This window comes from Crassostrea angulata, chromosome 8 (genome assembly GCF_025612915.1).
Source record: "Crassostrea angulata isolate pt1a10 chromosome 8, ASM2561291v2, whole genome shotgun sequence".
Lineage (NCBI taxonomy): Eukaryota > Metazoa > Mollusca > Bivalvia > Ostreida > Ostreidae > Magallana > Magallana angulata.
The window spans coordinates 10,127,608-10,153,128 of record NC_069118.1 but is presented as its reverse complement, the minus strand read 5'-3'; the positions used below and the strand labels follow the sequence as shown (position 1 = coordinate 10,153,128).

General features: G+C 34.2%; 2 long non-coding RNA genes across 2 annotated transcripts; both read right to left on the bottom strand.

Annotated features, from left to right (window-relative positions):
- Positions 1 to 2,760: 2,760 nt before the first annotated feature.
- On the bottom strand, positions 2,761 to 6,366 carry LOC128160433 (uncharacterized). The gene is made up of 3 exons (XR_008240279.1): positions 6,199 to 6,366; positions 4,610 to 4,684; positions 2,761 to 4,232 (listed from the first exon to the last, which is right to left on the bottom strand). It is a non-coding gene; the product is annotated as an uncharacterized LOC128160433 (long non-coding RNA).
- Positions 6,367 to 18,459: 12,093 nt separating this feature from the next.
- On the bottom strand, positions 18,460 to 24,004 carry LOC128160503 (uncharacterized). Its single transcript, XR_008240295.1, has 4 exons — positions 23,547 to 24,004; positions 21,237 to 21,403; positions 19,839 to 19,913; positions 18,460 to 19,455 (listed from the first exon to the last, which is right to left on the bottom strand). It is a non-coding gene; the product is annotated as an uncharacterized LOC128160503 (long non-coding RNA).
- Positions 24,005 to 25,521: the final 1,517 nt, after the last annotated feature.

Here is a 25,521-nt window from a genome sequence, read left to right as displayed (position 1 = left end):
GATATTTTGCAATATTTCTTCTAGTTGCATATATTACATAAATGAAATAAAAGAAATTAACCCCCATTTCAATTTGTACAGTTGCCATACATTGAACATATTATATTCAAACAGCAAATGTTTTGATCGTTGACTCATCAGAACTTTGGTTTCGGTTTCGATGCATGAATATAAATCTAATGAAACAATAGCATTATGAACGAACCACTTATAAAAAATTTTCCTGTTAATGAATCGGATGTATTTATAGCTTTATTTGTGCCAAATCGATTTTAATGTTTACATATAAACTGCATACGTGCCTAGTATTTTTCGTGTGCCTCAACATAAGGTACATGATTTTTACTCATTTCTTATATTGACAACTTTTATTATTATCGATTTAAGTTTTGAATTTTTCTATAAGAAGTTGTTTATTGAAAAAAAAATCATAATGCTTTTATTTCTTTTTAACAAAGTTCAAATACCTTCCTGTCTCTGATTCGCATTTATCACAATATGCAAAAATGTGACGAAACGTCAAATTTTGTTGCTTTAGTTTAGTTGTATTATTATACATGGATGTAGAGACATGTATTTAACGAATGAAAAATACATAAAAATTATACCCTTATGATTTTTGACAGTTGTCAGCACTATTAAATGAACAGCTGCTATTTTGAACAATGAATCTTCAAATGTGTGTGTGTGTGTGTGTGTGTGTGTGTGTGTGTAATGGACAATTGATTAGAGAGAGTAAAACTGCGCCTGTTTTTAGTTGTTTTTAGTGTATCCATCCATAACCATCCGACACAGTGATCTGTTGATAATAAATTGTATTTAATGATTTTGATTTTACAATTAAAACCACTCAATTTTGAACTTGTAGTGAAAATAATATGCGAAGTTTTATTAGAAAAAAATATTTAGATACACTTAGTTGTATACGTTTGAAGCTTTCAAATTTATTTAAGATCGACTAAATTATTATCAACCTTCACAAGTTAAAACTACCCTAACATTCCTTGGGCGTGTGTGGACATTGAAAAATCCATGAGTATTTTCCTATATCTTTATTTAGAGATCTTCTTCTTAAGAAGACCAATACAGTCTAAAAATAGCCACGATGATCGAGCTCTCTTAAATGTTATCAAAAAAATATCAATTATATGAAGACGGTTTTAAAGTTGATTTTATCTGCTGAAGGAAGTGTAGATGGGGTCAGTCTCACAACAAATTCTCGTGAGTTCACATAACCATGGACCATGATTTCTTTTGGGGAGAAATTCTGGACTCCGTGCAAAGAGATGAGTTATATTCTGAATTAGTTGTTGCAATCATTGTGTCGATTTATTAATAACCTCGGTTATAACTAAGAGTTGTTCGAAATTAATTTTTTTATTAAAAAAGCGTTGTAATTATTCCACTATTTAAACAAAAAGAATATTTTAGTGAACATTACAGGATGAACTGCAAGTGTTCTGTTGTTATGATGACGTGGACGTTTCCCATGATGCTGTTGCTAATTTACGTTTTATAATATCAAGAGAAGCAGAAACACAACGTAAACTAACATCCTAAATTTTTATGGTGTCATCTCTTTTCTCAATATAGACCAATCCACACTTTACAAGAGTTATATCCCTTGGCCGCCATCTTTGGGGAAAACCCTCATATTTCTCAAAGTAGCCTTTGTAGTTTAGAGGGTTGTAACTTAATCAATTGACTTTAGTAATCCATTTCCACTGTGAATTTGGATTGCCCCAAGTTGGGCCCACCCACATATCGAAGGAATAAATTAAATTCCGAGAAATTTCTTCACAGGGCGCCCAAATATTTGGTTGCATAAAGATGGGAAAAGTTGTTTTTTCCCTTTTGACCTTTGTGTTGACCCTGCAAAGGGGAAAAACTTTTGCAAAGTGTGGATTGGACTATTATTTTGTTAATTACGAAAAGCCAAAGATCGAAATGTTACGTCATTACCCGACTAATAATGACTTTTGTTTCTAAATTAATGTGTTAGATACATATTACTTAGACGTTTTCCTAGCCATTGATATCTAACATATATCCTTTTCCTCTATTACCATCTCTTTCTAAACTCCTATGAACTATTTACGAGTGCTTTTTTATAAGTTTCATGCATGACGTCATTACCATTGGAACATAGAAATTACAATTCACAATGGAAGTTTACCGAAAAACAAAGTTTAAACATGTACTATATTTAATGTACAAATGTCCGTATGTTTGCAGAATGACTTTAATAAGAGCAACAATCGCTGCATTTAAAAGTTATGACATTTTTTACAGGTTATAATTTATATAGACTAGGCTCAGTGATTCCGTAAATCCGATTTTATTTCTTGTAAAGATTGTATCTTTAACAAAAATTTAGAATAGAGTTCGTATTTCTAAATAGATTTAACAAATGAAACCCATGAATTTTTCACGATTTATAGACGAAACTGATCTCTAAGTTCAAAAATATATATAAAAAAAGACTCAATTACTTAAAATGTTTCCATGTTTTTTGAGCAGATAACCACCTCTTAACAACGGGAGATTATTGATCTATATTAAAAAAAAGTTCATATTATTTTCAGTGATATATTTTGAAATATGCTCTTAAATTGGAATAGAGAGAACTTTTTGATGACTTCCAAATCAATTAAATATAACCTATTAAATATAAATATACAATGTACTCATAGAGAATTCAGCTTATGTTGTGCAGAAATAATTGCTCTTTGCAATTAATGAAAAAATGAAAAAATGTTTTAAAATTCAGTGGCAAAAACCATTGATAAAACAAACCTAAAGCAAAAAATGCATTATATAATTTGTCTAAATTCAAATCATGATAAACAACTACATGTTAAATATTTTTGACTTAAATGAAGTCAAAACATACATAAAATCATAAAATATTACAATATATCGCCATTTAATGTTTTTATGAATTTTACAATAAACAGAAGACCCATGGCTAACATCGCTCACCTGAACAACAATTCTAGTATTATCAAAATTCATTATTAAATATGAAGCTCTTTAAAACTTTGGTAACACTCTCATATACTGTGGAATCATTAAAATTCGTACTGGCTATATTTTCGTAGTATACAAAATTGCATTCACGTTTACAATTAGAAATATTGCTGTTTATAGCGGAAATCTGCATTCAATTAATGGTATAAAGAAGGAAAATACAAACAAAACCAAACAAAAAGTTAACTATATATGAATGACGTATTAAAACAAATTAAAAAACAAGTAATATGAAACAGTTACCTGAACTATTTAATCATTGAACAGCAAAATAAATACTTGACACATCATATCTAGTTAAGTTGGTTTAGAATGTATTTTTTGTGCTAGACACATTACATGTATGTCATTATGGTTGATGTCTCGAAAATAATGTTTCCATGTCACCTTTTAATCAAGCTGTACAGTCATTGAGAGCCTTTCACATCTTAAATCATGTTAGATATTCGTACGTTTATTTCAACAGAAAATCTTGACCTTTAGCTCTAGTAAATGATGCAAAGAAACGCATGAAAATTAGATGTTTAGTTCATTCGTTTTACTCAACACAAGTAAGTAATAAACACGCTCCCGTGGTTGTTTTTTTGGTGATAAGTCAACATATTTTAAAACATCACTGACACAGAATGATACGTCATAAAGGAAACATGCTGCTTTGTGATGTTTTTGAGTGGTGTGCAGGAATTATTGGTAACACGAAATGATTGTTTTCATCATATGCATAGTTTGCAATCGAGACATCAACAAACAGGTTTGAGTTAACAAAACATGCATATATAATGTAAGGTACATATTAATACAATAGTGTTAACAAAAAGTTGATAAAAATGCGGTGAAAATTCGCAAATTTTGCCACTCAAGATAATGTGACAAATACGACCATTGATATAAGATAAACAGTATATGAAAGGGCCCAGTTTAGAAAATCGTTCGCCACAAAATCAGTTTATCTTTCTTACAACTGTGGTTTACAGTGATAAAGATATTACAATTGTATACAATTTAACAGTACATTAATCCGCCATAAACTGCAAAAAAGAGATAAACAAGACAGATATGAAAATGTTATGTCCTGCTTTGTTAATTTTAGTGTTTCATTTATTGAAAAGGCTTTTAAAAATACCCTCCCCGAAAAGAACCAAAAATAGAATGGATAGAGCTGCGGCTACAATCAAAAACAGGAGGACTGCATATATACGTTTCTATAAATAAAAGAAAAAGAATTACTTTACGACGTCATAATGAGCTGCAGCATGTCTTCAAAAATAATTCCTTTATATATATATATATATATATATATATATATATATATATATATATATATATATATATATATATATATATATATATATATATATATATATATAAGATTAATTAAGAAAAGAAGACAAACATTACATTTTGCATTTCCTACAAGTTTCTCCTGTTCTGACAGTTCACTTACATTTTTTGGAATTTTACATTTACATTTATATTGTTAAATACACATTGCAATTGTTTTTCTTGAATGACCATTTAATACAAAAGTATGGTATTTTGCTGAAGTTTTATGAGTATTTAACTTTCATAATTTTTCTACCTTTTTAATCTCATTGCACCACTGCCTCCAGTGTGGTTTCTCTGCATCATTAGAATGTTTTGGCATCAAGGGAATCTGAAAATTGATAAGTGAACTTTAAGTATTGACTAATATATAAATATAGCAAAGATGTTGGATTTTGATAGGACACGTTTTTCGCAGCTGATCGTAGATTCTATTCAATTATTAAGCATGCAGTTTATATTATGAGTTTCAAAATGTCCAGTCAGTATACAACATAATTTTCTTACGAGTCATCTGCTCTTTGGTAGAAACATACTGCATAAGCGGAACCGGGGGAGGGGGGTTGGGGTGGGGCTTGGGGGGGGGGCCTTCCCCCCTTTTTTTTGCAAAGATAGACCTAACCATTATGCACATAGCATCATAGAGGGTTCAGCCCCACCACTTTTACTCGCAGGAAAGATAATAATTCCTAAATTTACCTTGAAAAGATGGAAATAATGAGATGGTGGAGTCATAGGTATACCAACCCCAAAATTTTGGTAGGTAAGAATTTTTTTGTAACAATAGGTATACTTAACCATACTTAACGACATGAACTAGAGAAGGGCAAAGGCGAGTAAAGATTTTCAAGATTAAACTGCAACATCATTAATTCTCCATCCAACTGCAAACTTCTTAATTTGAATAATCACATTGTAAAGGGATCTCATGACCATATTCTGGTTATTTTCAAATGTGTCGACTGCAGAACATTAAGCCTGTGTCATAACTATTAGTATGTATTCAGTGAACGTGCGTGTGTTACGGGTTTTGTTAGTCTTGGCTTCCGTGGCTGATCAACTCCTACAGCAATAAAAGAGAACTGAAGCAAGAAATGATGTTATATGCGGTTTTATTTGGAGACATATTACTGCATGCAACATGCGATGCCAGTTGGAACTGTACTTGTGTCTTACGATTGTCGTGCAACAGAAGTACATTCGTCTTGTGTGTGGCAGTATAAATATTTGCTTCGTGAGTCACTATAATTTTTAACAGGACAACCGTCTTTGAATCTTTTTAATTTTTTTCTTTTAAACGATAGTAGACTTCCCTTTCCTCGTCTTTGGTTTCAAATTATATTGCATTAACTGATCAAATACTTTCTTTAGATTCATACGAATATTTTCAAAGCAAAGTATTGCAAGCAAAATTTCAAAAAACTCCTTGGACAGTTTCTCAGATCGGAAACTGCGAAACCATTTGTCGTTCGGTGATCTGCAAAAACTCGTCACACTGTTAACATCCTTAAATATTTGTTGAGCTCAAGGGTCACGGCTTTAAAGGAGTAGCGATAACAAACTTTAGGGCGTAACGCAAGGATGACTTCGAAACGTCCGGTGTTTTCAATATGCAGGGGGAATGGTCTAGTGATGTCTCAAATGCATCCTTTGCACTTAAAAGCTTTTTGATATGTCGCGAACCAAAAATTTACTTCGCTTATAAAAGAAAAGTAAGAAAGATAGCAAGAATGAGATTTAATAAACAGAACAATATCAATTGGCCTTTACACTGTGGTGTAAAGACCTAATAATTAATAAAAGTATCATTTTAAACGAAATGTACAAATAATGAAAGTTTCCTACTTTATTTTCTGGTGTTTCTTTGTTTACCATCGTTATAGCCACATCTAATTGACGACTGTCATTGCCTTCACCGTATGTCGGGCAGTATCCCCTCCCTCTATTTTCCTCGGCCATTACGAGAACTTTTAGTTTTGAACTCTACCTTTTCACACCTAATTATAAAGGCAGAGAGGTGTAGCAAGTTAAAAATGTCTGTTACAAAGAAATTTACAGGAAAATGCAAATATTTAGGAAAAAAAACAACAGATTAAAAATACTTTTGGTTCTTAATTAAAAAACGCAGCTATTGCACAATGCTCGTATTTAATTATACTATCCCCCCCCCTTTCCCTCAATTTACATAAAATTTTGTTATAGACACATGTGCTTTAATTGTTATCAAACAGATCATTGTATGATTAATAGTAGCTAATGCAAAAATTATATCATTACAGGTACATGTATTAATAAGAAAGTCGTAAATTTTAAGTTAAAGAGCAGTTGTTTTAATAAATATCATATAATATAGACCCGTTTTCATAGTACGCGCCGTATCAATCAGCCCGATGAAATAATAGTAACCAAAGGAAGACCGATAGCAGCCATATTCGTCTGATATTGATGTGAAAAGAAAAAAAGTCTCAGAACAGAAGTATTGCGAGATGAAAAAGTGTGTTCATTTTATTGTGCTTATATTTTAGGATTAGAGAATTGCATTATTATGTCTTTGTTTTTCTCGAATTGAATCCTAAATGTACTCGACAATTCATCAATTCAATTACAAATCAAATGAAAACATTAGGGTACTTTATATTTTTGGGTGTAAAGTTGTATTCTTTTGCATGCAATTCTAAAATCTTTAGCAGTTCTTGTGCCATCAGGAAGTAACATCTTCTATACATGTACCTTTGCTTGTTTCTTATGAAAATGCTCATGCAAAGAAAAAGGAAAAGGGTTTGCCCGTACTTCTTTATTTCATGTGTTGATAGCCTTATACATTAGTTCATACCCTATATATTGTAGTATACTACAGAATTTTATAAATGCAATACAATAGAAAGTGAAAGGAAATGCAATAATCTAAAACGTACTCACAAGCACGTTCCGTTTTAACATCTACCTTCCGTTTTAACATCTACCATCGACACCAAACACAAATGCAAATAAAACGTTAACCATTTTAAACTAAAACTTGGCAATATCGCTATAAATCTGATATACTACAGATGCACCATTGATTTTGGTTCAATGTAAAGGGTAAAGCATTATTTAAATAATTGACAAAGACTTGATTTAAAGAAGTATTTGTGTGAAACTGGTGTTAATGTTTACATTTTTATGCACATGCGAACCGTTATTTTTTTGTATATGGAAAAAATGTAGTACTGTAGTATTTTAACTCATTTGCATTAGACATAGATATATGTAAGTGTATTTTCATGAATATCTAAGTCTGTTTTGTTTGCATTAAAAATGATAATTTATTACCATACCAATTCGATTTGGACAGTAGCCATTAGATGAGTCATATGTATTATTTGATTATTAGAACGGCAGGTCATCGACCAGAGCGGTGGTTTCGGTTCCATTGTTGAAAAAAATGTTAACGGCCAAATAAAAAATTCCAGTTTTTTTTAAATAAACTCTTTCGGTTTCGATGCAACCCCTGGTCCTTTATGAAAATTGAAGATGTTTTATATGAAGACATAATATATACAGTTTATTGTATATTTTGAGGACTAAAATCTATAACGCCTTTTTTTTTTTTATCAAATATTCACAGGGGCCAAGCCCGTTTTAACATTAATTTCAATGTAACCATAAATAAAGAAAGGATTCGAACTCTGACCCAGATAAAAAAACTACCAGCTCGCTTCAAAAGCCTAATCAATCAATTATTTTTTATAACATTTGCAATATGCATGTATTTTTCATACTCGGACCTTTACCGGTCCAGGGCTCACGATGGGATTTTTCCTATGACAACAGCAGTATTGCAACAAGTCGAGATACATTTGCACTAATCTTTTAAAATCTCTCATCAAACACACGCTACTTACATCCTTAAATTCCGATAATATTCTTTAAATACTCTCCAAACTGAACTTTTATTCTTCAGCCACATCAACTTCTGACCAGACCGGCCATTGTGATAGAAAATGGTAAACTCAATTTCATTGGTTAATATTCATGATGGTCCTGATGGTCCAATCAGAATCCACTATTCATGATGGTCCTGATGGTCCAATCAGAATCCACTCAGAATCAATCTTTCTCTATCAACAAAAGCTATAAAACACTTCACAGAAAAGTAAAATCAACAATTTTAGAATTGATAACCAAATACAAAATGTCATAAAACTTTTTATGATTCTTTCATGTTAAAAACTGAAATCTGATTGGTTTAGAAGCACTTGATAATCCGTTCTATTACCCTCAGCGTTAGCAACACACTTAGTAACGGGTAACATCGAATTGTTACATGTGCGTAAATTATGCACGTACTGTTCGCCGTAGAATTCACGTAATGCAGTAAAAAATTCTCTAAAATTAAGACATTCAATATTATACAATTATTTAATGCTTGAGCAGTCAATAGACCAGAATATTTTTCCCGAGGTGCAGGGAACAGCTCAGTATGATCTATTGCCCGAGGCCAACGGCCGAGGGCATTAGATCATACTGAGCTGTTCCCTGCACCAAGGGAAAAAATTCTGTTCTATTGACTGTTCAGGCGTTAAATAATTGTTTTATTACCTAATTTCTTTTTTCTAGTTAGTTTTCAGGGTTTACAATTTGCATATTACAGATGGTTTTCGTGCCATTATGCAATATACAAAGATTTTTCTCCCGATCTTTTACATGCGTCAAACCTGTTGCATGCATAAAAACATCTCCACTTAATATTAGTTTACACATAGAAGGGGGAGTCTCCAACCCATTTGATTGAACGGGAATTTCCAAATAAACACTGTCAACAAAATGTAAAGTTGTGTCTGTTTTATTGTCAGCAAACAAAAACAAATATAAACATAAAAACTTGAACATTTAACATTAAAAAAAAAAAAAACAATATTACTTGATTCACGAAATAGAAAATTAAGCGTCTTCTTACGATATCGTCTGCTTGAGATCAATCAACATTACTGCAAGGCTGGCTGTTCCTTTTCCAGAATAATTATAACGAACACACAGGCTTATACACTTTAACGGTAACGCTGCTGTTCAAATTTGCTAACAATGATTTGTAAATTTACACACGTACATGATCGTCATCAGAATAAGCATCGTAAAGCAAAGCCCTTGTAATGCATAAACTCTTTCGGCGCATTCCAAGATATACCATTTAAGTAAATCACTGGCTATCTAGTTAACATAATGTTTACAAAAGTCGCTAATACATACTATTCTTTGTCGATATATCAACTATTTTCGTCTACGGTTAATAGTGGTCAACAAGGGATGCTTTATCTAATTTTTTGTTTTATGAGCAAAATATTCTAAGTACTATACATACTTTTTGGTTGAGGTCAACATGACTTGCTCTGCCATAATGTTTATAGGGTCATGTCAGAAACTTTACAATTATTTATACTTTTTGCATTAATTATTTGGTTGTATATTATCATAACTCATTGGTTAAACTTGTGAATCGCATATCATAATCCACCTGGAGTTTTCATTCATATTTCATTGAATAGCATATACATGTAATAATTAATTTTTTTGTTTGTTTTTTTTTTGTTTTTGTTTTTCCATCATATATTTGACTTATGTTACCTGTACATGTATTTCTTATCCATTATGCTTTTTTATCATAATCAAATAATTTTCTGCTAGTTTTAGAAACTAGGAATATTTTATATTTCTTCCAATGAGTCCTCGGGGGGGGGGGGGGGTCCTTCAAGACCAAGGTCTTTCAGTCATGGCGGTTTTTAACCCGACCTTTGCAAATTAATTTGTCATTTATTCAATGGTTTTTTCTTCTTTAATTTATTGTTTTCAATTTAAACAATACAAATTGGGTTCATTGAATAAACGACCTTTAACGCAATTTGTTGTTCTATTTCATTGCAAATGAACTTGGACTCATTGGAAGATTTTTGATTTAGTTACTTGTATTGGGAAAATTACTTGTAGCAACAAAGCTCAAAGTTGGGCAAAATTAATAGAAGTGTTTCGCTTGGAAATGCTTATGTATTATATTTATGGAAAAATTTGGTTGACAAAAAATTAATTTTATTGTAAATAAAATCATTTTTGGCAGCAAATTTTGTAATAATATACTTATGTGTGTTTTATTAATATATCTTTGTTAAGTCAAGCTTGTAAAATAATGTTGGTGTGCATGAAAGGGGGTGCTCATTAACAACCATGGTAAAAATACTTTGTCATGTTACAGATGGTAATTTGCATTTGTGCACAGCAGGGTCACTGGGGGGTAGGTTTCAAGAATGTTAAACATCTTGGATCAATTAACAGGTCCAGCATCCAATCATCTTTTGTAAAAAATTATTGTCTTATCAGAACCTGGCACATGTAAATTCTCTCATTCTTATTTTCTCTGATTTTGCTGCTGGATGTAAATTTTTCCATGAACTTTGTTTTACCTACCCACCTACACCCTTTACATATGCACGCACATTATATCATAGTCAAATGTTGTTTTAACTTTCATTACTTTGAATTATTGTGAGTTGGCGATTTTTAATCCCACCTTTGCAAAGTAATTTGTTATTTATTCTAACTTTCATTGAGTATTTGAATTATTGTGAGTTGGCGGTTTTTAACCCCACCTTTGCAAATTAATTTGTCATTTATTCAATGATTTTTTCTTCTTTAATTTATTGTTTTCAATTTAAACAATACAAATTGGGTTCATTGAATAAACGACCTTTAACGCAATTTGTTGTTCTATTTCATTGCAAATGAACTTGGACTCATTGGAAGATTTTTGATTTAGTTACTTGTATTGGGAAAATTACTTGTAGCAACAAAGCTCAAAGTTGGGCAAAATTAATAGAAGTGTTTCGCTTGGAAATGCTTATGTATTATATTTATGGAAAAATTTGGTTGACAAAAATACCATTTAAGTAAATCACTGGCTATCTAGTTAACACAATGTTTACAAAAGTCGTGTAACGTTTTCCGGGTTCGAAGATTCGGTTGCTCTGCCTGAGCAATTATAATACAAATCAAATTTCTCAATCAAAGCTTTAAATCAGTAATATATACAATTCACTTTCTACTAGAGCGCACGCGCTTCCTCAACAGAACTTATTCTGTTATCAGCCGACACAACACATACAATAAAACCTCGAAAGCCTTATGCAGGCACGTAAGGTATTTATTTGTGTTCTAGGTTTCACCCTAATTACTGCTTCCTTTACAGCTTCTTCTCACCTCGGCTGTCTGTTCAGAAGTTCGACTGAGAGCTCAGAAACTCTCCTTATATACCCTAAGTCACGTGATACTTGGGGATCTAGAAACAGGAAGTAGTACTCTAGTATGAGAAGGGAATATGATTTTGATTCCGACTTTCGTTTCATTACCCACGCCTCCAGGAATGCGTCCCGCATTTAAAATAACAATATGATCTGGTAATGCGCGTGGAACATATAAAACTAACAACAAAACAACTTGATTCAATAGAGGGTCATGATCAACAAAAATAATTTAAAGACAGTGCGCTCATTACAAAAATCAGTGAAAAGATCTATTAGTATGAGTAAAAATATGCAATCAGCAGATGATCTAGGAGCAGTCCGCATGCCTTACAAATAATGAAAAATTAGCCAATAAGGAATCTGCCTTAATCAAAGAAAAACACATCAACTTAAATTTATCTAAAACCAAATCTCGTCTTCACGCGATGTGCCAGTGGTCTTCCTCCTAGCTGCGACTATAAATCGGCTATGATTTACAACAGGTCAACTATATCTAACCTGTTCCCGTACAAACAAAAGTCAAGATATCGCTTGCACTCTGAACAACTATTCAAGTTTAGTATCTAGCCGCTATAGTCGACTTCATAGTCTTGTAACCACTTTGGCGCATTTCTATCGCGTCTCGGTCGGCAGTTTCCGCTCGCGCCAGTTTCCGCAACGGAACTGAATGGCTCCGTTTCTTCAATGTGAACATCGTCATGAGGTGAACTGTCACCTATCTGTAAGTCACCTTTGTTTTCAGGCTCGTGGTCAGAATTGTCCTCTCCCCTTAATGTCTGAGCATGGCTCTTTCTCATTCGGTCACAATGAATGACAGTGCTCTTTTCTCGAAAACCACATGCAACTGTGTACAAAACATCTGACAGCTTATTCTCTACTTTATAAGGACCCCTCCAAAATGAAGTTAGCTTGGGAGAGCATCCGCTTTTCCTTACTGGGAAGTATACATATACCATATCGCCTGGTTTAAATGACGACCAAGATACTTTAACATCATGGTACTTCTTCTGACGAAGCATCTCTCCCTTTACATTGTCTCTGACAATGGCATGCGCCTTCTCCAAACGTTCGCGCAATATCCAAACCCATTGATGAGCTGGTATTTCTTTAATTTCTGTCGGCATCTCGTACATTATATCTAAAGGCGTCGTTGCCTCTCGACCTAACATAAGCATATTAGGAGAGAAATTCGTTGTCTCATGCATCGTTGATCGATAAGCCATGAGGATATAAGGAAGACACAAGTCCCAATCTCGTTGGTTGTCTCTGACATAGGCGCTCAGCATTGAAAGCAAGGTGCGGTTGAATCGCTCAACCATTCCATCGGATTTAGGATGGTAGGGCGTTGTCCGTGTTTTTGTAATGCCCAGCAATTTGCACATTTCTGTGAACAGCTTACTCTCATACTGTCGGCCTTGATCAGAATGAATGATGGATGGAACACCAAACCTAACGATAACTTGTTCCATAATGGTTCGAGCAATGGTCTCCGCTTCCATATCTGGAAGAGCAAATGCCTCTGTCCATTTTGTAAAGTAGTCCGAAACGACGAGAATGTGACGATTTCCTCGGTCCGTCTCGGGCAACTCACACAAAATGTCAGTTGCATTCTCTCCATAGGCACACCAGATGTTGTGATTTGCATAGGAGCGCGGCGTTTCGGAATAGGATTTTTCCGCTTAGTACACGTGACACATCCCGCTATGTACTGATGTACATCTCTCTGTAGACCTGGCCAATAGTATCGTTGTCTTATTTTTGCCAGCGTCTTTGTCACTCCTAGGTGACCTGACGTCTTATTGTCGTGACACATCTCCAAGACATTTCTCCTCTCACAGTCTGGCACTATGGCTTGATAGATCTCTCGATTTGACGGAAGCAATACCCATCGACGCACAAGCAAACCGTCCTGGATGCTTAGTCTTTCAAATTGGTTCCACAACGATTTGATCACGTACCCATGCTGCGAAACATCAGAAAATGAGGGTCTTTTACCGAGGTCAATCCATTTGCGAACTAATTGAATGTCTTTGCTCTCATCTTGAGATCCTCTTAGACTAGCGCTCACCAACTCATTTTTGTTCTCCTCGACCTCAGTAGATGAGTGCAATACTCTTACTAAAGGTTTTGAATCTTTTGTCTCCCAATTTGAATCAAATCCACACTGAGTGCATGGAATTCTACTAAGAGCATCCGCGTTCCCGTGTTTTCTGCCCGGGCGATGCTCTATCTCCATATCATAAGTGCTGATGACTTCTAGCCATCGCGCTAATTGTCCTTCCGGGTTTTTGAACCTAAGAAGCCATTTCAGTGACCAATGGTCTGTCCTTAACAAAAATTGCTTTCCATAAAGATAGTGCCTAAAGTGCTTTATGAAATGGACAACAGCGAGCAATTCTTTTCTCGTCACACAATACCTTCTCTCTGTTTTAGATAGTGCACGACTGGCATACGCTATCACCCGCTCGTTTCCGTTGATTTCCTGCGAAAGCACAGCGCCTATTGAGCAGTTACTTGCGTCTGTATCAAGAATGAATCGTTTGGACACATCAGGTAACGCCAGTATTGGTGCAGATATTAACCTGTTTCGAAGATTTTCAAAAGCGCTCTGTGCTTCTTGCGTCCACTGAAACTTTCGCCCCTTTTCTGTAAGACGATGCAATGGTTTTGCCTCCGAGGCAAAATCTCGAATAAAGCGTCTATAATAACTACACAACCCTAAAAATGAGCGAATGTCAGACACATTGGAAGGAGTTGGCCACTGGGCAACTGCTGCAATCTTTTCCGGGTCTGTAGCAATGCCCTCGTGAGATATTATGTGTCCCAGGTATTTCACTTTAGTTGCAAAAAGGTTGCACTTCTTTGCCTTTAATTTCAGTCCAGCTTGCTGAAGTCTTTCAAATACCTTTCCCAAGTTGTCTAGCATGTTCTCAAAGGAATTTCCGATAACTATTATGTCGTCAAGATACACTAGGCAAATGTCCCACTGGAGACCCGCCAGAACAGTCTCCATCAGACGTTCAAACGTCGCAGGCGCACAGGTTAGACCAAAAGGCATAACCTTAAATTGAAATAAGCCTTTCCGCGTTACAAACGCTGTCTTAGCTTTATCCTTTTCTTCCATGCCAACCTGCCAATACCCACTGTTAAGGTCTAATGTGGAGAACATAGCATGACCCGAGAGATGGTCAAATGCTTCGTCAATATTTGGGAGGGGATATGCATCTTTGATAGTTACTTCATTCAAGCGGCGATAATCAATACAGAATCGCATTGTCCCGTCCTTTTTGCGCACTAGAACAACAGGCGATGCCCAAGGGCTATTGGAAGGTTCTATAACATCTCTTTCTAGCATTTCATTGACTTGTTTGTCGACTTCATGTGACAAATGCAAAGGAATCCGGCGCACGCCTTGCTTAATTGGTTTCTCAACTGTTCCAGTATTTATCTTATGCTTAACTACTGCTGTTCGTCCAAGGTCAAAATTTGAACTTGCAAACAGATGTTGATATTTGCGTAAGAATTTTTCAGCGTCTTTGGCTTGGGAGTGCGTAAGGTTATCTTTACCTCGATCTAGGAGATCGCGCAAATCCTCTCGCAGCTCGCCAGATGACTGCTTTTCAAATCTAGCCGTGCTCTTCTCTGCATCAATAGCCGTCATCTTAGCTATGGTTGTGTCCTTGTATATCGTTTGCAGTACATCTGTAATATTCATAAGTCGAACAGGTATATTCTCTCCACCTTTAACTAACGTTCGCCCAACTAGCGCACGACCCCTTTCCAGAAACTTTTCTTCTGGCTCGACAATGTAATCTATGGTACCGCATTTATTTTCTCCAGAAATTTTACCCTTAATGACTAATTCACTTCGTGGAGGAATATGAACATCGTCGGCAGCAGTGATACGATAACAGCCCATAGCTCCTTCACAAGAGACTGTGCATTCCTCATCATTTAGCCGCAAAGTATTAGTTCCGAGATTTATAATACCATTTCCCATTTTTAGGAAATCAAGGCCGAGTATTCCATCGACAGTGATATCCGTCACTATAGCTGGAATATGTGTTTCAGATTGACAAACCGCGATACCAAATATTGCTCTTCCATACTGAGGGAGCGCATCTCCGCTTGCATTTAATACTCTTTGCGAACTTGCTTCTAGAATCGGCCGCGTGTGTTGTGGCATCAAATCGTATATCTTCTTTGATATTAATGTCAACGAAGCGCCTGTGTCGATCAACATCTTTGCTTGGACTTCATTGACCTTAGTTTGTAGAAAGATACCAGCTTCATGGTTTGAAGTGTTTGCGCCTATGTTTGCGTTCATACACTTGTTTTTCCTGCGATTGCTACGAATTCGTCGAGTTTTCCCCTCACCCGGACTTTTTCTAGAAGGCTCACTTTTCTTATCCGCCCCTCTACTCTTCAAACTGGGACAATTTCTCCGAATATGGCCCTTTTCCTTACAGTAGTAGCAAACCACGCCATTGCTGAGGTTTCCGCCTGAAGTCTGTATAGGTCGTCTTTGTCGTGCCCCATTTTGAACCTGTTTTTCTAATTCATCTAATTTAGTCTGCATTGCCTTCATTAAATCCATTAGCTGCGTTGTCTGAGGTTGTGCGCTTTCATCACTCTCAATCATGCGCAAGTCTCCTCGCTTTTCTGTTTTGAAATACGCATCTAGCTCCACAGCAAGGCGAATTGCGTCATTTAGATTTCCAGGTCTGCTCTGTTTGATGCGCAGTCTCATATCCGAGTTGACTAATGCATCGATAAACGCATCTTTACCTAGCGTCTCCCTAACCTCAGACGGTGCCGTCGGATAAGCTAAACAAGTCAACCTATGAATAGCCTGACCTAATTCCGACAGGGTCTCAGACGCTTTCTGTCTTCTTTCCTTTAATTGCGCTCGATAGAGTTCCGTCTGGTTTGGCGGCGCAAAACGTTCCTCTAGAGCTTTTACCAGCACATCATACCGTTGTCCCATTTCATTAGAAACATTCCCAAGTATACCTTGAGCTGCCCCACGCAGCGAAACAGCTAAGTATAATCCTTTCTCCTTTTCTGACCAATTGTTAAGGGCAGCGCAGGCGTCAAAATGAGATTTGTAGTCCAGCCATGAATGAGAGCCATCAAATGTTGCTGGTTTGATGTTGCATCTAGTGCCCTTACTTCCTGGATCTGTGCATGCTTCAATATCTCCTCTCGGAACCGCTGACTGTCTACTTTCAGTTTGTAGCTCACGAATTGGTGCGTAATTGATTCTATTTCTCCTCATCGCATCAGCATTTCTACGCTCTAATGGCGCACGCGTCAATGTCGCACTCGACAGTATTCGCGCTCCCGCGGCTGGCGGCGCGCTCGCTGTTTCAGTGCCTAATATGTGATCACCCAGCGCATCCGCAAGCAAAGCCTCACTAGTATTACCTTCACTGTGTGCCTTTGCCCGGCGCACTGTAACATGGCTTGTGCGCTCAATATCATCAATACCATCCCTTTCTTCATTAGCCTGCAATACAACTGTATTCTCAGGGTCGTAATACTGACCTCCGCTCGCTCCATTCAGTGTAGCGATTCCAGAATCGCGCGCTTGCGTTCTTCTTTCCCTAGGTGTAGAAAACCTCTCTATTTCTTTGCGCAATCGATCGCAGCTCTGCTCTAAAAATGATATTTCTTCATCTATCACCTCATCCATATTAATTGATCACAGCTGATTATAAAGAAATAAATAAATGATTATCTATAACCGAATCCCGACGCTGCCACCAAATTTATGTAACGTTTTCCGGGTTCGAAGATTCGGTTGCTCTGCCTGAGCAATTATAATACAAATCAAATTTCTCAATCAAAGCTTTAAATCAGTAATATATACAATTCACTTTCTACTAGAGCGCACGCGCTTCCTCAACAGAACTTATTCTGTTATCAGCCGACACAACACATACAATAAAACCTCGAAAGCCTTATGCAGGCACGTAAGGTATTTATTTGTGTTCTAGGTTTCACCCTAATTACTGCTTCCTTTACAGCTTCTTCTCACCTCGGCTGTCTGTTCAGAAGTTCGACTGAGAGCTCAGAAACTCTCCTTATATACCCTAAGTCACGTGATACTTGGGGATCTAGAAACAGGAAGTAGTACTCTAGTATGAGAAGGGAATATGATTTTGATTCCGACTTTCGTTTCAGTCGATTATACATACTATTCTTTGTCGATATATCAACTATTTTCGTCTACAATCGCCTTTCGTTGGATGGTAATGTCCAGTTGCATATTCCAGCGATCTCAGATGAAAACCAGTTTTATTACGAATCTTTCTGCACAGTGAATAATGTCACAAGCTATCGCATGTATTTTCTTCTCGTTTTCAATTCAGTCGGTTCAGATTTTAACTCACTATTTGTGTTTAATCCATTAAATTCAGCTAAATAGCTCTGCATCAGCTGAAGGCGCATCCATTTTGAATATTGTTGCTGTTGTTGTTTTGTACTCATACGCGCCGCTTCATTTACATTATATACATTTTCCTAGCAGTGAGCGGCCACCGCGCTACCCACTCGGCCATCTAGGCAAGACAAAAATCTTGCTTTCGATGACGAATGGAACCTAGCACGCTGGCCGCGCACTACACTGTCGCTTGAGATAGAGGTGGAATACAGTTATTGCAATGTTTGTTCTTATATATATATATATATATATATATATATATATAGATATATAGATATATAGATATAAATATAGATATATAAAAGTTGTTTATAGTGGAAATCTGCATTCAATTAATGCTACAAAGAAGAAAAATACAAAAAAAAAAACAAACGAAAAGTTAACTAAATATGAATGACGTATTAAAACAAATTCAAAATGAAGTAATATGAAACAGTTACTTGAAATATTTCATCATTGAACAGCAAAATAAATACCTGACACATCATATCTAGTGAAGTGCATTTAGAATGTATTTTTTGTGCTAGACACATTAAATGAATGTCATTATGGTTGATGTCTCGAAAATAATGTTTCCATATACTCTTTTAACCACGCTGTACAGTCATTGAGAGCCTTTTACATCTTAAAAGTTAGATATTTGCAGGTTTATTTCTTAGCTCTAGTAAATGATGCAAAGAAAGGCATGACTATTAAATGTTCAGTTCATTCGTTTTACTCAACACAAGTTAGTAATTAACACGCTCCTGTGTTTTTTTTTTGTGATAAGTCAACATATTTTTGAAACATCACTGACACAGAATGATACGTCATAAAGGAAATATGCTGCTTTGTGATATTTTTTAGTGGTGAGCAGGAATTATTGGTAACACAAAATGATTGTTTTCATTATATGCATAGTTTGCAATCGAGACATCAACAAACAGGTTTGATTTAACAAAACATGTATATACAAAGTAAGGTACATATTAATACAATAGTGTTAACAAAAAGTTGATAAAAATGCGGGAAAAAATCGCGAATTTTTTTCCCACTCCCGAAATCGTGACAAATACGACCATTCACATAAGATAAACAGTACATGAAATGGCCCAGTTTCGAAAATCGTTCGCCAAAAATCACTTTATCTCTCTTACAACTGTGGTTTACAATGATAAAAAATATTACAGTTGTATACAATTTAACAAAACATTAATCCGCTATAAACTGCAATAAAGATATACTAGTAAACAAGACAGATATGAAAATGTTATGTCCTTCTCTGTTAATTTTAGTGTTTCATTTATTGAAGAGGCTTTTAAAAATACCCTCCCCGAAAAGAACCAAAAATAGAATGGATAGAGCTGCGGCTACAATCAAAAACAGGGGGACCGCATATATACTTTTCTGTAAATAAAAGAAAAACCATTACTTTACGACGTCATGATGAGCTGCAGCATGCCTTCAAAAATAATTCCTTTATATATATATATATATATATATATATATATATATATATATATATATATATATATATATATATATATATATATATATATAATAAACATTAATTAAAAAAAGAAGACAAATCATTACATTTTTCATATCCCACAAGTTTCTCCTGTTTTGACGGTTCCCTTACATTTTTTGGAATTTCAGAATTTATATATTACATTTACATTTATTTTGTTATATACACATTGCAATTGTTTTTCTTGAATGACCATTTAATACAAAAGTATGGTGTTTGCTGTAGTTTTATGAGTGTTTAACTCTTTGAATTTTTCTACCTTTTTAATCTCATTGCACCTTTTCCTCCAGTGTGGTTTCTCTGCTTCATTAGAATGTTTTGGCATCAAGGGAATCTGAAAATTGATAAGTGAACTTTAAGTATTAACTTATATATATAAATAAAGCACAGATGTTGGACTTTGATAGCTGATTTTTCCACAGCTGATCGTAGATTTTATTCAATCATTAAGCAGTTTATATCATGAGTTTCGAAATGTCCAGTCGGTATAAAACATAATTTTCTTACGAGTTATCTGCACTTTGGTAGAAACATACCGTTTTTGCTTATCATCAAAATGAAGGTACGAATATTCCACACGTGATATTTTATTTCATACAAATAATTAAACTTTCAAATCCAAAGAAAAACGACATGAACTAGAGAAGGGCCAAGGCGAGTAAAGATTTTCAAGATTAAACTGCAACATTACTAATTCTTCATCCAACTGCAGACATCTTAATTTGAATATACACTCATGACTCATGACCATATTCTGGTTATTCACAAATGTGTCAACTGCAGAACATTAAGCCTCTGGTAAACTATTCGTATGTATTCGGTGAACGTGCGTGTGTTACGGGTTTTGTTAGTCTTGGCTTCCGTATCTGATCAACTCGTACAGCAATAAAAGAAAACTGAAGCAAGAAATGATGTTATATGCGGTTTAATCTGGAGACATATTACTGAATGCAACGCGCGATGGAACTGTACTTGTGTCTTACGATTGTCGTGCAACAGAAGTACATTCGCCTTGTGTGTGGCAGTATTAATATTCGCTTCGTGAGTTACTATAATTTTTAACAGGACAAACGTCTTTGAATCTTTTTAATTTTTTTTTTTAAACGATATAAGATTTCCCTTTCCTCGTCTTTGGTTTCAAATTATATTGCATTAAATGATCAAATACTTTCTTTAGATTCCTACGAATATTTTCAAAGCAAAGTATTGCAAGCAAAATCTCAAAAACTCCTTGGACAGTTTCTCAGATCGGAAACTGCGAAACCATTTGTCGTTCGGTGATCTGCAAAAACTCGTCACACTGTTAACATCCTTAAATGTTTGTTGAGCTCAAGGGTCACGGCTTCAAAGGAGTAGCGATAACAAACTTTATAGGTGAACGCAACGATGACTTCGAAACGTGCGGTGTTTTCAATATGCAGGGTGAATGGTCTAGTGATGTCTCAAATGCATCCTTTGCACTTAAAAGCTTTTCGATATGTCGCGAACCAAAAATTTACTTCGCTTATAAAAGAAAAGTAAGAAAAATTGCAAGAATGAGAGTTAATAAACAGAACAATATCAATTGGCCTTTACACTGTGGTGTAAAGACCTAATAAGTAATAAAAGTATCATTTTAAACGAAATGTATTCAGTACAAATAATGAAAGTTTCCTACTTTATTCTCTGGTGTTTCTATGTTTACCATCGTTATAGCCACATCTAATTGACAACTGCTATTGCCTTCACCGTATGCCGGGCAGTATTCCCTCCCTCTATTTTCCTCGGCCATTACGAGAACTTTAAGTTTTCCACTCTACCTTTTCACACCTAGTTAAAAAATTTCTGTTAAAAACGAAAGTTACAAAAAAATGCAAATATTTAGGGAAAAAACCAACAGTTCAAAAATACTAACTTTTAGATTTTGTTTAAAAATGCAATTATTGCACAATGCTCGTAACTAATTAGTTTATACTATCCTCACCCCCCCTTCCTTCATTCTGTTTGATATAGACATCATTTCCAAAGTTTAGATTTACATAAAATTTTGTTATAAATACATGTGCTTTAATTGTTATCAAACAGATCATGGTATGATTAATAGTAGCTAATGTAAAAATCATGACATTGCAGATACTTGTATTGATAAGAAAGTAGTAAATTTGAAGTTAAAGAGCAGTTGTTTTATTAAATATCATATAATATAAACCCGTTTTCATAGTACACACCGTATCAATCAGCCCAATGAAATAATACTAACCAAAGGAAGACCGATAGCAGCCATATTCGTATGATATTGATGTGAAAAGAAAAAAAGTCTCAGAACAGAAGTATTTTGAGATGAGAAAGTGTGTTCATATTATTTTAGGATCATAGATCTGCACTATTATTTCTTTGTTTTCAATGAATTGAACCCCAAGTGTACTCGACAATTCATCAATTCAATCAAAAATCAAATAAAAATATTAGGGTATTTTATATTCTTTGGGGAAAAGTTGTATTCTTTTGCATGATATTCTAAAAAACATTAGCAGTTCTTGTGCCATCATGAAGTAACATCTTCTGTACATGTACCTTTCTTCTGAAAATCTTATGCTAAGAAAAAAAGAGAAGTGATTGCTCGTTCTTCTCATGTGTTGATAGTCTTCTACATTAGTTCATACCCTATATAGTGTAGTGTACTATAGAAATTTTTTAATGCAATATATAGAAAATGAAACGAAATGCAATAATCTAAAACGTACTCACAAGCGCTTTTTTTAACATCCACCATCAACAACAAACACAAATACAAATAAAACGTTAAACATTTTAAACTAAAACTTGGCAATGTCGCTTTAAATCTGACATACTACAGATGCACCATTGATACTGGTTCAAGGTAAAGGGTAAAGAATTATTTAAATAATATAACGGAATTGATTTCAAGAAGTATTTGTGTCAAACTGGTGTTAATGTTTACATTCTATGCACATGCGAACCGTTATTTTTTTTATATGGAAAAAATGTAATAGTTAACTCATTTGCATTAGACATAGATATATTAAAGTGTATTTTTGATGAATATGTAAGGTTTGTTTGCATTAAAAATTCCATTTTTATATATTTGTCTTTATCTGTCTCTATCTTGCATTTATCACAATATGCAAACTTGTGAAGAAACATCTAATTTTGTTTCTTGGTTTAGATGAAATATTTCACGTAGGACATGCATTATCAGAATGAAATATACTGAACGTTTAGGCTCTTCGATTTGGACAGTAGTCATTAGATGAATCATATGTATAATTTGATTATTAAAACGGCAGGTCATCGATCAGAGCCATTGTTGGAAAAAATGTTAACGTCCAAATCAATGATTCCGGTTTTTTGGAATTAAACACTTTCGGTTTCGATTTAATCCCTGATCCTTTATGAAAAATGAAGATTTTTTTTTATCTGAAGACATAATATATACAGTATTGAGGATATTGAGGATTGAAATATATAGCGCCGGTTTTTTTTAAATATTGAAGATATAGCTACCTAAATTATAAACATACACCCAGGGGTTGTCGCCTGATGCATATTCATATTATTGCATTATGTGATAGTGTAATTTTTTTTTATATAAATAGATCTAAGAATCATAAATCGAGCTTATTTAAGCAGTGTTAACTGTTATTTTAAACATTTTGACCAGTTTTATCATCAATCACTTTTTAACCCAATATTTCGGTTTTACAATTAAACTATGTACCGAACTAAAATCATGTACAATTGAATCTAACATCGAACAAAACAACAAAAACCACGGATTGAGTGATTGGAAAATAGTGACAGTAAAATATTCTTTTTATTTATATACATATATAGACACTTAATACTTATTATTAATAATTATGTAACAGCATAATTTGTAATAAAACTATTAGAAAATAATTGAAGATAATTCCTCATGAAAACATTACACACTTCAGCTAATATAATTTTTTAAAGCTTAGCTTACCAATTTGAAAAGTTTTGAATTACCCCACAACATACATGTGCCTTGTATATGTGGATACTTGGCGTTTTCAAATGACGGACTAGTTTAAATCGATACTTAAAGCTGAACACCGCTCGTAAATAGGCACTGTCACACAGATACCTGGTATATAAACCCTTCGATTCCGATACACCCGATTGCACACCTGAAACTCGTGGTCGACGTGTAGTATTCCTTTCGTGGTCTTTCGATTTTATGCATTTATTTCTTATTCTATGTGCATACTATGTTTGTAAATAATGCATTGACCAAATTATTTGATGTTAGTATTCTCCTGGCTTTAAAAAAGTGCGTAAAATTTGATAATTTCATCGCGACCGAATAACACAGCGAGGCGAGATGTACGTCCACACATGTGAGACCTCTACAGCAAAGTACTTTGAACTGTTTAATGGTCTGTGCCTTATATAGGGGTTGTAGGGACAGCAGTGATGAAAGAGAAATATGGCGGACAGTGCCTATTTACGAGCGGTGTTCAGCTTTAATCTAAAAATAACCCCGGGAATTCGAAGCTGTTTTAAAGAACTGAACGGAACAATGATGTTGACGCTGGTGTTCTAAATATGCATATTTACGAAAAAAAAATGAATGCACACTCATATTTATCTATTGTTTTTCATGAATTCATATGCCACCTAATTATGAGCTCTCCATCTTAGATTTACCTTTTGCCTTATTAAATTGTGAATCTTTATGCACAATTAAGTTACCATTGATGAATATTACCATTAATTAAAAACAAATTAAGAAAATAAATGGAAAAAAATATTTCTTCGGATGAATTAGGATTTGTTCGGACAAAATAATCTATTTGTTCGGACGAATTACAGTAGGATTTGTTTGGACGGTTTAGGTATCTGTTTGACCGAATAAGTTGTTTGTTTATATGAGGAGTAATTTAGACTATTTGTTCTGGCAATGATGCAGATGAAGAGGGGGAGGGGGTTTGTCTCTGATTAAGACACCCCTATTCATTAAATCATAAATTGCTATGTCATTAATTGACATTTATACCTGACATTTTTGCTGTCCAACAGACAAAACGTTAACTTTTATGATTATCTCTTTTGTCCACAATTTTGAATCTATTTCATTTTTAGGCCTAGACATAGCATCGAAAATCGTCGATATGAATTTAAGGTGACACTATACACCAAAAGTTAATTCCAATTTTCAATAGAAGACCACAAAACATATACTTATCAAATATGAAAATGATGATAGTGATACTATAGGTATTTTTAGAGAATTTTTAAATTTTTTTTTCGTGTTTTTGTAAAATAATTTTTAAAAAGTTAACTATCAACAAATTGAGAGAATTTTTTTGTCTTATGATGGATATTTCCTTCGGACACCTAAATATAAATATAATACTTCTTAAAATTCAAACATTTTATTATTGCAATTTTTTAAAGTATTTACCAAAAACATAATTTTTCATATTTTCTTACTCTGTTGACAAATCATCTGAAAAAGCTGCTTGATGTTATTAGAAAATGTATTTTAATAACTGTGACATAAAAAATTTGAATGAAAATCATTGCAATTAAACACAAAAACATATTTTAAATTTTATTTGGTATGAAAGTTCCTCAGGTAAGAGTTGTCGTTCCTACATGTAAGTCCCAAGGCCCAAACATCTTGGGCATTTTCTTTTCATTTCTGAGTATAAATATATGGAATGATATATACATATTTCATTATAGGCCTATATAAGTGAATTTATTCGCTTAAATGCAAAACTAAGTCAAATAAATAAAGGGGAAAATTAACTAATAGGATTTGTGTATCCCAACCTGAGAGAAATTCAAAGCCACCCTCCCATCCCCTTATGATGGTTAGGAACATCTGTCAATATTAATGTGGATTAAAATATATTTAATTAAAATACTTTCACCGGTTTAGAATTTTCTTTCACAGTATTCAACCAAAAAAT